Consider the following 14,907-nt stretch of genomic DNA (forward strand, 5'->3'; position numbering starts at 1 on the left):
CCTGGTGTACGAACAAAGCATAATAGAAACAAACGAACTTTCATTAGTTCTATCATACCATATTGATATCGCTATGGCTCTCAGTGTCGGTATTTGTGATGTGGGAAAATAGTGTTCAATTAAGCAGCTTCACCTCGATATGAACCTCATTGGGTAGTCACCATCAACCTCTAAAAAAATATTATTTAATTTATCATAATTCATCGAGGGTCAATATTGAGTACTGTTCATAAATTAACTCTTTGTGTTCGTTTGTCTGCTCTCAGCCACCATACCTTTTTTACCGTTCCGGTCGTTTGTCTGATCTGATTGATGTCTAGTGAACCTGTTCACGAATCAATACGGTGCTTTTATGAGATAACGGTACTCAGTATCATACAAAGTAGTCACCCACACAAAACAACGCACAGTGCTTTGAATGCATAGGAATGTGGAATAAAAATCAACAGAAATTAGCTGCAGAATTTTGCAATTGTAATACTTTGGTGTGATGGAAAAGATTGTTCATAAGTATTAGAACTACTGTTTGCATAAATATCTCATATTATTTGAATGATCGCACAAGTGTCTCAAGCGACAAAATCTTTGTTCATCTTAAGCGAAAAGTTCTGATCTATTTTGATACGCAGAAATCATTATTTGAGTAACTACTGGTTTAAATTATGTTGAAGTAGTTGTTTTAGAGAGCAGAATAATTGTTTGCATAAGTGTTTTATGTCATCTGAATAATCTTATGTAAAAAAAATCTTTGCTTGTCAAAAGTGAAAAGTGCTGATCTTTACGGATACACATTGCTGGCATTAATTACACAATTATTGCATCGATGGCAAAAGTGTCTCATACGGAGAATAAAAATAAAATCAAGTGTTGATTATACTTCATATGATTTACTCTTGGAGACTGTTTCGAGAGATTCCATACGAAGATGAATTATAAAATATAATTTTCATATAAAAATATTACATTAAAACACGTTGGGGCTGATTCTGATGCGCGAATGAGAAGTGACAGCTCGGAAAAATTGCCTCACTGGTGGTAGTGTTGGAGTGAAGTAGAGTAGAGTTTTCAAAGGGCCTTTCTCAAGGCTAGAGGCGAATAAACTGAAAAACTTTAAAGTCTCTATAATACAATTCATTCCTTCCGCAACGATCATTCTCATTCAAACCGTACACCACATCAGTTCGCATCACAACACATCAAGAAACAAGGCGGCATCGAGGGCGTTCGAAATGGATTTTTTCAAAACCACGAGTACAAAGTTTTCTAAATTGGAACCATTCCATAAAACAAGGCGCTTGTCAGGGCCATTGAACCTTTCAAAAAAGAGTTTACGAAAAACAGTTCAATGCTTTCTAAAATAATATCCAAAATAATAATAAAACACAAATTGATTTTTTCATAAATTGTTTGCCAGGATCTGATGAGTATGTGAATTTGGCAGTTGTTCTGAGCTTATTGATAGTTGGGGACTTTCCTGATTATTCAATTTTCATCAATTCTTAAATTGTTTCCAGATTGAAAGTACAGTAATTTACAATTAGTTCGACATTTAGCTAATTGGACGGACATGTAATGCGACATATTTAGTTGGACATTTTTGTAAACATAGAGATCCAAATTATGACCCCACATTGAAAGTCGACACTGTACCACTGTCATCGCAAATTTTCAATTACAGGTTAAAAACGCCTCCAATGCGATACTGAGTGGTGCTTCGACACGTCGCGTTAAATGTAATTTACTGTACAACATGTCATAAGCAGGATGGGAAGAAATTTCCCAACTGTGAAAGCTGTGGCAAACACAATCGTTAAACAGGAAGCTTTAGCCGAACAAGATGGGGATATCGAGTGATAACCAAACAATAAACTCTTTAGATTAAAGATAATTTTGTGATCCTGAAAAGGACCCTTTTTAGCCTGCATGTGAATCCAACGAGCGAATAAATCGTAATGAATGTATTTTTTTGCCATCGCTCCCTTTTAACGGTCATTCGTTCGTCTCGTTGGACTCGCCCCTTTGGCTGAGTCCAAAGGTACAAAACGCGCGGAACCCAAAAAAATATCTCATTTTCTTTCAAACCGTAAACCAGTGTGGTTGTACGGCATCGTTTAACATCGCATCGCATCACATCATAATAAGAAAACAAGCTGCAACGTGGACGTGTGGACGTAACAAAGGAGGACAAGTTAAGGGAAAGACAAAGTCTCACTCGAACCGTGCAGGTCTCCAGTTCCCTGTTGGTCGTATTCACTGATTGCTCCGCAAGGGTAACTAGGCCCAACAGATTGGTGCCGGAGCACCAGTATACCTAACAGCGATTATAGAGTTTCGACCGTCGGAGTGCTCGAGTTGGCTTGCAAAGGTGCTCACGACAATCACAAAACACGCATCAAGAACAGAGCAGCTTCGGTTCGGCGCTCATCAAGGCAACAAATAGTTTCAGCTAGTGGCAAACGCAATCGCAAAACGGCAGCAGGTAGAAGAAAGAAAAAGGTTTGTTTATACAGACTGCTTTGGTGGCCATTAAACCATTCAAAGAAGAGTTATTAAAAGTTTTTCACAATACCAATGCATTCTAAAGTGACATAATATGACATATAATATAAACCGATTTATTTTGTTTATGCTTGTTCTTGAGCTTATTGGTGGCTGAGGTCTTTCAAATTGATCATTCAGTTTTCACAAACCCATACATGGTTTCCGAATTAAAAGTGGCTTCAAATTAACGAATTTTCTCGGTGACTGACGTTACATCTGCATTGCATAGAGAAATAACTAAGGAGCAACACGAATAGCTATGTATTTTCTGCTGCTCTGTTCTTATGTTGAAGGACTTTAATCCGAAGGTCATCCGTCCCTGTATTTACTGTTGGTTTTTAGAACGCTTATAGCTCGTTTATTTTTCGACAGATCGTAGAGTTCGTCTCCAAAACCTCAGTTCTTTTTCATTTTTATTTACTTTGTTTGCGGAGACTACAAATCTTACAGTTCATTCGTCTCCGAAACCGAAATATATGATAGTGAACGAGCTGATGACCACCTGTGCATTCCCTATCGCAGCCATCATTTTGATTGTACGATATGTGTATACGCCGAAAGATGCCCGGCGTTGAACATTTCATAAGTACAAAGCCTTCAGAAAAAAAATCAAGAATCAAGTTTGTAAAAAAAAACACAAAAACACAACACCAAAGGTTCTTTTCAGAACCCCCAACATGTTCATAAAGATTAAACAGTAAACTAATCCATTTTTCAGGTAGATAGGTAGGAATTCACGTAGGAGAAGAAAATAAAACAATATATTTAAAATATATATTTAGCAAAAGCTGTGTAGTCCTACGTCACTCCGGTTATGTCACCGACATTACCCACCCGTCTTTTTTTTTAATTTCATTTATGATAGAAATTTATATATTTCAGGTTACATGTGACAAATCGGAAGCAGTTTGAAGAGTTGGTAAGGAGAATGGAGGAAAATCCTATTGTGGCCAAGGGCCTCAAATTTTCCGAGACATTAAAAATGTCGAAGTGCACTTTTGCAGCCGTGTGCACAGATACAACAATTGCCCTAAATAGTTTAGGACCGCCAATCAGAAATACATCAGAGTGGCAAAAGGTATGAGAATAAAGTACTTCGAAAATTAATAAGTGTACAGTGGAACCCCGATTATCCGCGATCGGATTAACCGCGGTGCGGATTATGCGCGACAGCGAGTTGCATAGTACATCCATAGGCCTTCTCGGAATTTGCCAGTGAGTGATAGGCTTATGCACTTTTGTTTTGATCATGGCTTTCACATTATCTGACTACTGGCGTATACGACCTTCTAGATGGATAGTTTGGATAGAATGGATAGGATAGCCGCAACAAGAATCTCAATTTCTTATGCTGTTTGTGGCCACGAAAAGGCCAATGGAATTCATTCAGTGAACACTGAATCGATTGCAAAAAAAATCGTTCAATTGCTTCTGCGTTTAAGTGCGTCGTGCATTTTTTTTGAAAGTTCTCCTTTTCACTGAACGTGTTTGATATTACCAGGGTATAAAGTTTTTTTTCTTTTTATTCATTCACACAGGTTTGGGCTGATCTAAAACTAAAAACTAAAAAGAAGATGACAGATAACAAAAACGAATCGAAAGCTACAGAGGGAGGACCAAATAAAATGCATACCTTTTCGCCATGCGAGGAAGCTGTGGTTAGTTTGCTTTGTCTGGATAAAGCAATCAATCGCAATGGTAACATACAAAAACACTTTTTGAAATATAATTAAACATTTTGATCGGCCCACAGGAACAGCTTTTGGTCTCCCGATGACATCCTCTCCGCAGCACACTCCAGATATCATGGAAATTGTTAAGACAATGTTGAGAACACACCACACTTATACGTAAATTGTGCAGAGCACAGCACACGTTGATAATTTTTGTAGCTTTGTCTGGTGTATAGTGCAATTGTCTTGTACCTGATATGCTACGGAAAACACTTTTAAGTACTCCTATCGACCTTTCTACGGTAATTCTGGTCTTTGATAATAACTCGTTGAATTTTGTCTTATTTGGGGACGTAGAATTGGAGGTGGCCCGGAACGGAGTGATCAAATATGGCTTAAAAGGATAGCCGGCATCACCTGTGATATAAAAAATAGAAATATTATTGAAATTCAAGAATGCTTGGAACAAAATATCGTACCTAGAAGCCAAGTATTTTTTCCCCTTGTTGATAATTCGTTAAAAGGTGATTGTCCAATGCACTTGCATTCCATATGAAACTATCGTGGCTAGATCCTGGATAGTTTGCATCAACGTACTTTATTATTAGTTGATGGTCGCAAACCTGAAAAATAGAAATATTTATTTTTGCTGTTTTGCTTATAATTACTATACTTACTATCAAAACATTAAGGCTGTGATATCTCTTTCTATTATAATACAGGTGCTGAATATTAGAATTTGGAGGAAAAATTCTAATATGCGTTCCATCCACGCAACCTATGACACCTGGAAAATCGGACTTCTGAAAAAATCCTAATTTTGTCGCTTTTTTCTCTGCTTCGTTTGCAGGAAACCTAATTGCCATCGGACACACATGATTCAGGAGAATATCAATCACTTGAGTTAAGGCCTTCGACATGGTGGATTGTGCAATGCCAACGAATATATCGTTTCCAGCACCTTTCTGATAACTTCCTTCAGCCAGGAATCTAATTGTCGCAGCAAGCTTAATGACCGGAAGAACAGATGTTGATCTTATAGTCGACTTATGATTACCTTCAACAACGTTCAGAAGGTGACGAAACAGATCCTTCGATACTCGGAAATATTTAACAAATCTGCAATGGAAATATTTCGTATTATAAACTTGATCTATATAAATAAAAAATGTAAGGCAAAATCTGTTGGTAAGCGGAAAACCCGAAGAAGCGATGGTCCGATTTAAGCCTTCTTTATTTTGATGTATTCGTCTCTTATTATTATTATTATTATTATTTTTATTTGATCCATCTGACTTACAGTCTACATGAATATGAAATTATAATTAAATGTAAATAAATAGTCGAAAACATAAAACATCAAGTTGTCAAGTTGAAACGTTTCAAACGGTACTTAAATTCATCCACGGAACAACAGAAATCAAACAAATGAAACACATAATTAAATTCACGACACATCGATACAATTGGTTCATTTCTTCCGTACTCGGTTCGTCTGAATTCTAGTCGCAGAAATTCCCTTGATCGTAGGACCACAGTCGGTGCATTTAAATTAAACTGTTCGAGAATGTGGGAGGAGTCCGTATGTCCCAGTAGTACTTTGGCGACAAATAAAGCTTTTGCCGAGCTACGTCTTTGATGCAGAGTTTCTATCCCAAGCAGACGGCAACGGTCCTTATACGGTGGTAGGTCAGCCGAGTTAGTCCATGGTAGAAATCTCAATGCAAATTTAATGAATCGAGATTGAACAGCTTCAATTCTTTTTATCCACACGTGCGCATATGGACTCCATACCACTGAAGCCGACTCCAGGACAGATCGAACAAGGGCGTAGTAAAGCGATCGGAGACAGTAAGGATCTCGAAAGTTGTTTGCAGCTCTCATTATGAAACCTAAGTTCCTGTTCGCCTTATACCTTACTCTAACATAATTAAGTAATGATCTCTGAATGTGAGCTGTGAATCGAGATGAACTCCAAGGTCCTTTACAACGCTGGCTCTCTCGATCTGGCATCCACCAATGTCGTAAACCCAGTGAATTGGAGATTTTTTTCGTGTGAAGGTGATGACAAAACATTTCTGGACGCTGATGGTCAGACGATTACAACAACACCAGCTTTCAAATTGATTAATAAGTCGCTGCAGTTCCTTACAATCCTCGGTGGATCTAACTGTTAAGTAGAGCTTGAGATCATCCGCATACAGAATTCGACAACCTGGTGGGATGAGCAAGCACACATCATTGAAAAATATCGAAAACAATAACGGTCCCAGGTTGCTTCCTTGTGGAACTCCTGAACAATTCGTAAATGTATAGGACTGCGATGATCCGAGCTTCACGGTGAGTGGCCTGTTGACTAAGTAGGAACTAAGCCATCCACTGAAGTGTGAACAAGCACCTAATCGCTTCAGCTTAGCAATCAGCAATTGATGATCCACACGGTCAAAGGCAGCCTTCAGGTCAGTGTAAACAGTGTCGATTTGTGCACCATTCTCAATTGCCCTGACGCAATACGATGAAAAATCCACCAGATTCGTGTTAATCGACCTTCCTTTGAAGAAACCATGTTGATCAGGCGAGATGTATGATTTGACGGCATTGAAAAGCACGCCACCAACAAGTATCTCGAATAGCTTAGACCCAGCGCATAGAGAGGTTATGCCACGATACGTAGACACGTCACGTTTATCACCTTTTTTATGGATAGGAAACATCACTGATGCTTTCTATTTCTCCGGAAATCGGACAACGGAGCAGCAATAGCCTCAGCACACTTTTTAAAAACGATCGGTGGAATTCCATCAGGTCCAACGGCCGAGGAAGACTTCAATCTGCGAATCGCGTCAAGAACGCTTTGCTCAGTAAATGTGAAATTTCCCATCTTAATTACGTTTCTGGGTACATTTTCTAGTGCCAGGCCCATGGCTTGATCCGTGATGAAATTCGCTTTAAACACGCTGGAGAAATGCTTAGCGAACAGATCGCAAATTCCCATACGAGACTCAGCTACTCTATCATCAAGAAACATAGATTTTGGAAGACCGCTCGTTTTGCGTTTTTCATTCATAAAAGCCCAAAAACTTTTAGGGTTACGTTTGAGATCATTCTCTTTGCGTTTTACGTACCTTGAGTAGAGTAGCCGGTTTTGAATGCGGTATCTTCGACTGGCAGCATTAAACTGTTGTTTTTCTATTGGATTCCGGTGAATAGTATATCTTCTCAGAGCAGCCGCTCTCTGGCGTTTCAGTTCGCGCAGCTGGTGATTCGACCATGGGGGTTTACTTCGGTGACGCCTAGGGGGCACAAAGCGGCGAAATAATTGTACAAGCGTGTTGGTGAATAAGGAGACAGCCACGTCAATATTGTTATCAAGAAGCTGGATCCAATCGCAGCTAGCAATAGCTCGACTAATTTCATCGAAATTGGCTTTGTGAAAGTCCAATCTCACATCATCTATGGAATCATCGTAACTCACAGGCTCTGGGAAATGCATTCTAGCGACAACAGCAGGATGAAACACGTCAGCTTCAATGAGAGGTTCGGGAGCCTCTGTCACAGTGCATTTGGAGACAGCCTCTGCGTTTATGAATATCAGATCCAATGTACGGCCTCTGTTATTGTTGACGCCATTCATTTGTTTCAGGTTCATAGTAGACATTCCATCGACGAGATACGCGCTAGATGTTGAAAATCTGGACTCTAAAGGATCAGCATACAGAAATCCAGTAGTGGAACTCGACCAGACAAGGTGAGGTTGATTGTAATCTCCAAGAAGAATATGAGAATCACTCGGTTTCAAAGATTCAGTGATACTGGAAACGGACTCAAGATGTTTTTCGAGGATGTCAGCATTACCCGCAAGCTCTGGCGCCAAATATACCGCTCCAACAATAATAATACTGTCTGGTCCATATATATTCACCCAAAGATGCTCCACTAAATCGCTAACTTGCGCCACTGTTTTTGAGGAGCTAAACTTCTTCGATACCGCAATGAGTACGCCGCCTCCTCTTTTTTTCCCTGTCATAATTGAGTCACGATCGTTTCGAAACACCGTATAGTAGTCACCAAATAGGGGCGGAGTGGATATCATCATTCAACCATGTTTCGGTGAGAACAATAACATCATACTCCGTATTCGATGCAGCCAGAAACAGGTCATCAATTTTGGTACGAAGTCCTCTCACATTCTGATAGAAAACCGTTATGCTTCTCCTGTTGTAGAAATCGTCATTAAATATGTTGCGCGTTTCGTGTATTCTGGTCAGATACTGTTAGAAATCGAATGAATCAGGAAGCGTATTGTTCGAAGTGGATATGTTCTTGCCTTGAAAAGCAGGCTGGAAGACCTCTTCCGTAGCAGCAGACACAGGACCGGGACGACTGCGTAGACTGGAACTGAGTCGATTTGATTGCAGAGGTGAACTGCTTGATTGATCGGTCACGACTGTGCTGCGCATAGAAGAGGCTTCCATCGTGCTTATTGACGTGCGTCCCGGTAACTGCTTAACACCTCCGGTGGTCTCAATGTGCAGTGAAGCTTGTTGATAGCAGACGTTTTGTGAAGAATTGCTGAAACCTGAACTTTGATGAAAGAGCAACGATTCTTTATCGGAAGAATACTTGCCTGACAGAGCAGGCTGGGCTGCCCTATCTCCACCATCGAGCACAGAGCCGGGACGACTGCAGCAGGAACTGATATGATGTGGCTCGACTGTGTCGAGAGGAGATCCTGTAGATCAGTATAGTGGAGAGAAAAACCGGATTTTTTTTGGAAAACTCTGAAGGAAGGTCGGAAAATTCGGAAAATTGAATTACTACATGTTCGAAAACTACATCATAATAAGCGTTGTAAGTCCATTCGATGTTTGCGCTATCGAAATTGATCTTTGTTCGTAAGTGGAAATGGATTTTCAGGCGAAATAACGCATTTCCATATCTCATATCTATAAATAAAAATGGAAGGCAAAATGTGTTGGTAAGCGCAAACCCCGAGGAAGGAATGGTTCAATTTGAGTCATCTATATTTCGTTGTATTCGTCTCTTCCCGTAGATCAATATAGCGAAGAGAAAAACCGGAAAATTCGGAAAATTGAATTCCCATATGTTCTACAATTAGCTAAGCGTTGTTAGTCCATTTGATGTTAGCGCTAACGAAATTGATTTTCGTTCGAAAGTGGAAAAGGATTTTCAGACGGAATAACGCATTCCTATATCTTCTATCAGTATAAACAAAAATGGAAGGCCAAATGTGCTGGTGTGCCCTAAACCCGAGGAAGGAATGGTTCGATTTGAGCTGTCTTTATTTTGTAATATTCTCTGTATCAAACATGTATTGGAGAAACAATACATGTATTGGTTGAATGTATTGGTTAAACATGTACGGAGAAACATGTTATTTCCAAATGCTTGAAGAATCTTGAACGAGAATTGTGTCTGAAAATAATTTTATATTAAAGGACGAATTTTTGTAGAAGTACTAGACAATTTATAGTAAAAGGAAATTGTGAAGGGTCAAAGGGTAATCAATCAATGAAGAGTTCAGTGATTGGCCTCACTAACATTCACTTAGTAAGAAAACGTGGATGTTTGAAAGTATTCAAATCAAAAAATCTATTTTGGGTGGGACGAAGTTCGTCGGGTCAGCTAGTTAGTAATAATAATAACTTGACAATTTTTGATAGTAGCATTTAACTTACATAGGATTAGGCATTTCCAAAGGATTCGAACGATCCCTAATCATTCACCGTTCCAAACGGGCAATTGCTACTCCAGCTTCAAAGATGTAGTCATCATCTATCCAGAAGGCGAAACTGCGAAATAATATCGCTGGGAAAACTGTTCTTATCCCAGCGATATTATTTTTCATCAATTATAATAAGAGGAAAAAATTTATAAAGATGAACGAAATTATTCCCTGTACATATTTGTAACAAGAAATGAAAATTTTTAAAATCAAAAAAATATATATTCATAAAACACATTGAATGCATAGAGCCTTTGCACAAACACAAGCTTTGGCATATATTTCAATGGACACTGCACTATTTGTCATTCATTTGGTATCTCACTCCGAAATGAACCTCTCACGTAAGGGCAATCGATACGGTGACCTAAGTCATGTGACTCTGAGGAGTTCATTGCTGTCACATTCCATTCGCGCAGGAGAATCAGCCCCATTGTTAAGTTAATACATATATATGGTTTACAAAAGAAAAATATTTTTCATGATCTTGCATGTATCACTGCTTCTTCAAGGAAAAATAATTCTGAACAGTACGACACCCATGCCCAAATTTATTGCGACCGCAAAGGGTTAAAGTATAGTAAATATTAATTAAATTAATTCAATAAATTAAATTATTATTTCAAATAAAAAAATCTCAAATTCGACTTGTGACAAGTGGCATGTGATAAGTAACATGCGACATGCGCAATAAGACGCGCAACATGTGACATGTAGTTCGTTTTTTAGAAAAGGAGTGGGAATGTTCAAAGTTGTTCCAGTTGATTGGGGGAGTGTGAGACTATCAGTCCACACATGCACCGACAGGGATCAAGCTGAAAGATCTGTATCGATTCCCAGGAATCGACGTGTTTACTGCCATTGTTCGTTCGCTGCTCTTCTCTTCATTACCGACAGTATGTTTACCACAATTTTGCTTACGGTGTTCCAGATGTCTTTCTCCTGACACATTTCACCCGCTAAATTCGTCGGATCTGATTTGCTCCTGCGAATCTCTCGTTTCCAAGCGCGTCTGGTCACTCGAACCAAAGTCCGGCGCTCTTCTCTTTTTGCTCCGGTTTGTGCATTCCGGGACAGCAATGTCTAGAATATCAACATGAGACAATTTAGCTTGATGTTGTTTTTTTAAAAGCTGGGAACAAACAATAACCTTTTTTTGTGTTTCTCCGGAAGATTAGGCATAAAAACTTCATCGTTTTATGAAGAAAAGTGATAATTGTCAAAAAGTAACATGGACAACTACTACAGTTTGGTAAATGCAATTTCTGATTGCAGTCATAGCTTTTCTCTATCAACGGAAAGAGGTCATGGCAATTCAGCTTTGATGTTCAGAAATAAGTATAAACTGTAATGATAAATTGTCGTGTTATTTATTATTAAAAAAAATCCACTGACCTATCAAACCCGGAAGATAGGAGCTACTTAACCCTTTCACGTACAACATCGAGTCTCACTCGATGTGAAATGATTGTGCCAAAATGTACAACATCGAGTCTCTCTCGTGGTGCACTTGCATATCACAAGGTGCTAAGGCGTCCAGCAGTGTGGTGGAAATACTCGATGCGTAACCCATCGGAGGGTTTGCATTTGGTTCGCTCTTTTGGAAAATAAATCGTACGCGAAGGGGATAAAACACTCTGTGCCTTTGTTTATTTTTCTAATATGAAAAAAAAAATATTACAGAACTGACCCGTCCTCCCAAAGTTCTCAGCGTTGCACGACAGAGCATAAGTCCTCATAAATCGTTTGAAAGGTGTTGGTAGAATACATGAATCCAGTAACTGGTCGCCAAGAATCTAAAAAATCAGAATAAACTGTAGAAGATCAAGGAATACAATAGAAAGTGTTAGACACAGATTCCAAAAACCATTATAAAAAGTACAACCCCAGTTGAATAATAACAACACATTCTTAAGGCTAAGGTTATTTTTTTTTCTTGTATTCTAGTGACTTTCAACACTTTTGGTTGGTTCGTCACTTTACTTCCATTTTCGGAAAAATTTCGGGAGTGAGAATTGAACTCGTGACCCTTAGCGTGAGAGGTACGGATGTTACAACTGCGCCAGATCGCCTCCTTGCTAAGGTTAAGACCAATATCATACCAATACCTAATGAAACCTGAGAACCAGAACACTAAAATTCTAAAAACAGTTAGTGTTGTAGAGAATTAGATTGTGATTACTGATCCTCGAGAAATATAGTTTCGTAATGCTGTGTCTGCTTCCTCGAACGCCAGCCATTGTTGTTCGAATTAAGTTAGTTTCACAACTCGCTTTTTTCTTCTGCCTCGAATCATCCTTCTTGCTGAGGTTTTGAAAAATTATGTTGAGATTTTGTATTCTCCTGTTTAAAATTTGTTTTTTTTCAGACACTCTCATACCAAGCGTGCTTCTATTTGGCACAAGTCTTGTTGTTAGTTTGGGCGTGTCCGACAAATGAGGTACTCTTATGTACTCTTATGTAATTTAGAAATTTAGAATTTTAAAATGGCTTAAACTTCGGGTGACGGACGGGTTCGCAGAGTGGCCAGTAAATATGTAATAAAACGGGATTACAAACACAACACAGCGAAGAAGCAAACAGTAAAACCAAAAAAAAAAAATAAAAACAATCTCAATCTATTGTTGCGGTGAGAGGATCTACCTGACACATTGTATAGGAAGATGTGGTCGAATGCAAAAAAAAAAACGTCGACGTCGGACAGGCACTAACAACAAAACACACTGCGGTTGTCCTGAATGCATCTCGAAAACATCCATAATAAGATACTGGAAGAGGAATATATTGGGCAGGAAAGCGATGAATCCTCGAAACCGTGAGCGCAAAGTACATAAAATGTGGAAAAACCGCAGATTCGAAGTTACTTACGGGAGACGAGACGGGACAAGCCTCGCTCTCTCTGGGGTGTACAACGCATGCTCCGCAAACACGCGAAGATCGGTGAACAACGGATCAGGGCTGGTTGGCAAGGTTGGCGGAGTTGACAGTTCGGCTATTCAACGCGCAGTAGAGAAAAAAATGCGAAGGCAGCTCGCCATAAGAGAGATAATTTCTTGTTTAATTTATGTATATATCATTTTGATTATTATAAACTTATTTTTTGCTTTTCATGTTCGGCTTCTTCGGCTTCTTGGCGGCGGTCATGTTTATCTCGCATTCCCTCCTGCCGCGCCAAGTCTTTCGGACACGAGCGTTGATGGAGTTTTTTTCACGCCACTGTCCAGCGGCGCGACTCTTGAGGTCAGGTTTGCTCAACCAGGACAAGAGGCTGAGAAGGAAAATCTGTCATTTTATTTTTATCTGAACGGTGGTCGTTTTTTCTTCGCCATTCTTCTTCTTCGTCTTCGCCAATTCTTCACCGTCTTTGGTGCTCCTGCCGGGCGTTGCAACTTTTTTTTTGTGTAATTTGCTTTCTGTTCGCTTGATTGGATCGTGCGCTTGTTTGAGGTGAGGCGGTCAAGAGAAGCAAGCAAAAAAAAACAAGATACAAGAAGGTAAGGGAAACAATCTTGGCAAATTGTAAAATTATACGAAGCGCTCCGTAATGTGCGCCTTTGCTGCGGGTATGTTGTAATGGATAATGATTCTTAGGTCCGATCAAAAGATAATAATTGTATTTTATTGATTGAGGTGAGCGGTGAGTTGTAACGGAATAGATGGTGTTTGTTTTGCATCATTTGTAATGGAATTAAATCTGAGTTATTATATTTGTTCCACTTTTCATTCATTTGCATTGATGGTAACAAAACGTGTTTCATTAGCTGCGTATGTGTTTTTAGAGAAGCATATGAGTTTAAATTGGATACTATAAGCCTTCTCCAACCGGCAGAGTGTTGAAATTTGTTTCGGTTTGTTGATGAAGATTTGAAAATCTGCTATCATGAGAGGAAATTTTATATTTGACCCCGATTGTTGGAATCTTGCCAAAGGAGGTGTGTTTTTCTTAAATTTTCGATGCCCAATTTTATCTCACAGATGAATCACTAATCGGCTGAAATTTGACTGTCATATAGGTCACTATCAGATGAACCATATTGAAATGGGACCGATGGGATTTATGGTTATCGTGATGGATTTGTATTCGAGAAAACATGTGTTTTTTGAAAACTTCCCAACAAAGTTCCTTCAATTTTTGACGCGTTATCAAAGTGGTGTTTGCGCTGTCATGGTGGAAGAAAACATGTTTTGTGTTTATCAATTGTGGTTTATAATCGCTTCGTATAATCGATCCAGTTGTGAACAGTAGAGGTGGTAACACCTCATAATGGGATACACTCGCCATGATCATTAGTGAACGATATTCTTGTATTTTAACACGTTCGTCGCTGAACGCGATCCGGCTGAGTTTCTTGTGGGGCCCAACTTGCGGATAAATTTTTAAATTAGCGTCGAACCTTGTTTGTAGATGATTTTTACATGATCTAGCACGATTTTCTTTACGATTTTTTACGCACAATATATGAGAGGGATACGAATCTGCCAACCGCGTGTCAAGACGCTTGTGAAACTGTCGTTCTGGTTCGATGCTCGATGCCTGATGCCTGATATGTATTGCTCTGTTTCGAAGCGACTTGGTTCTCCCAGCCGAATAGCGGAAAAACGCAACCGTCAGGAAACGATGGTCTCCAATCGAAGACCCATTTTGAAGAACTTTCGATGCAAAACAATTTGCTAAAACAACGTGGACGTGAGAAAATATCCTAAATTAATTCTTGCTTTTGGGGATTTTCAGTAACGGCACAAAACTCTTTCAGTAAACGTAGCCCTGTTAAACGATGGCGGTGTCAGGAAAATCAAATCAGCTCAAAAAATGTTCGCACCAGTATCAGCTAGAAGATGAAAGAGGAGTACCACAGGATGTATGATGTGCTTTTTACCCGAATGAAACTTTTGCCCCGATGGGTGACGTATGGAACGGTCCTGTTGGAGCATTCATGTGTTACGAAA

General features: G+C 39.3%; 1 pseudogene; it reads right to left on the reverse strand.

Moving 5' to 3' along the window:
- Positions 1 to 4,046: 4,046 nt before the first annotated feature.
- Positions 4,047 to 5,341, reverse strand: LOC129770656 (putative nuclease HARBI1; annotated as a pseudogene).
- Positions 5,342 to 14,907: the final 9,566 nt, after the last annotated feature.

This window comes from Toxorhynchites rutilus, chromosome 2 (genome assembly GCF_029784135.1).
Source record: "Toxorhynchites rutilus septentrionalis strain SRP chromosome 2, ASM2978413v1, whole genome shotgun sequence".
Classification (NCBI taxonomy): domain Eukaryota; kingdom Metazoa; phylum Arthropoda; class Insecta; order Diptera; family Culicidae; genus Toxorhynchites; species Toxorhynchites rutilus.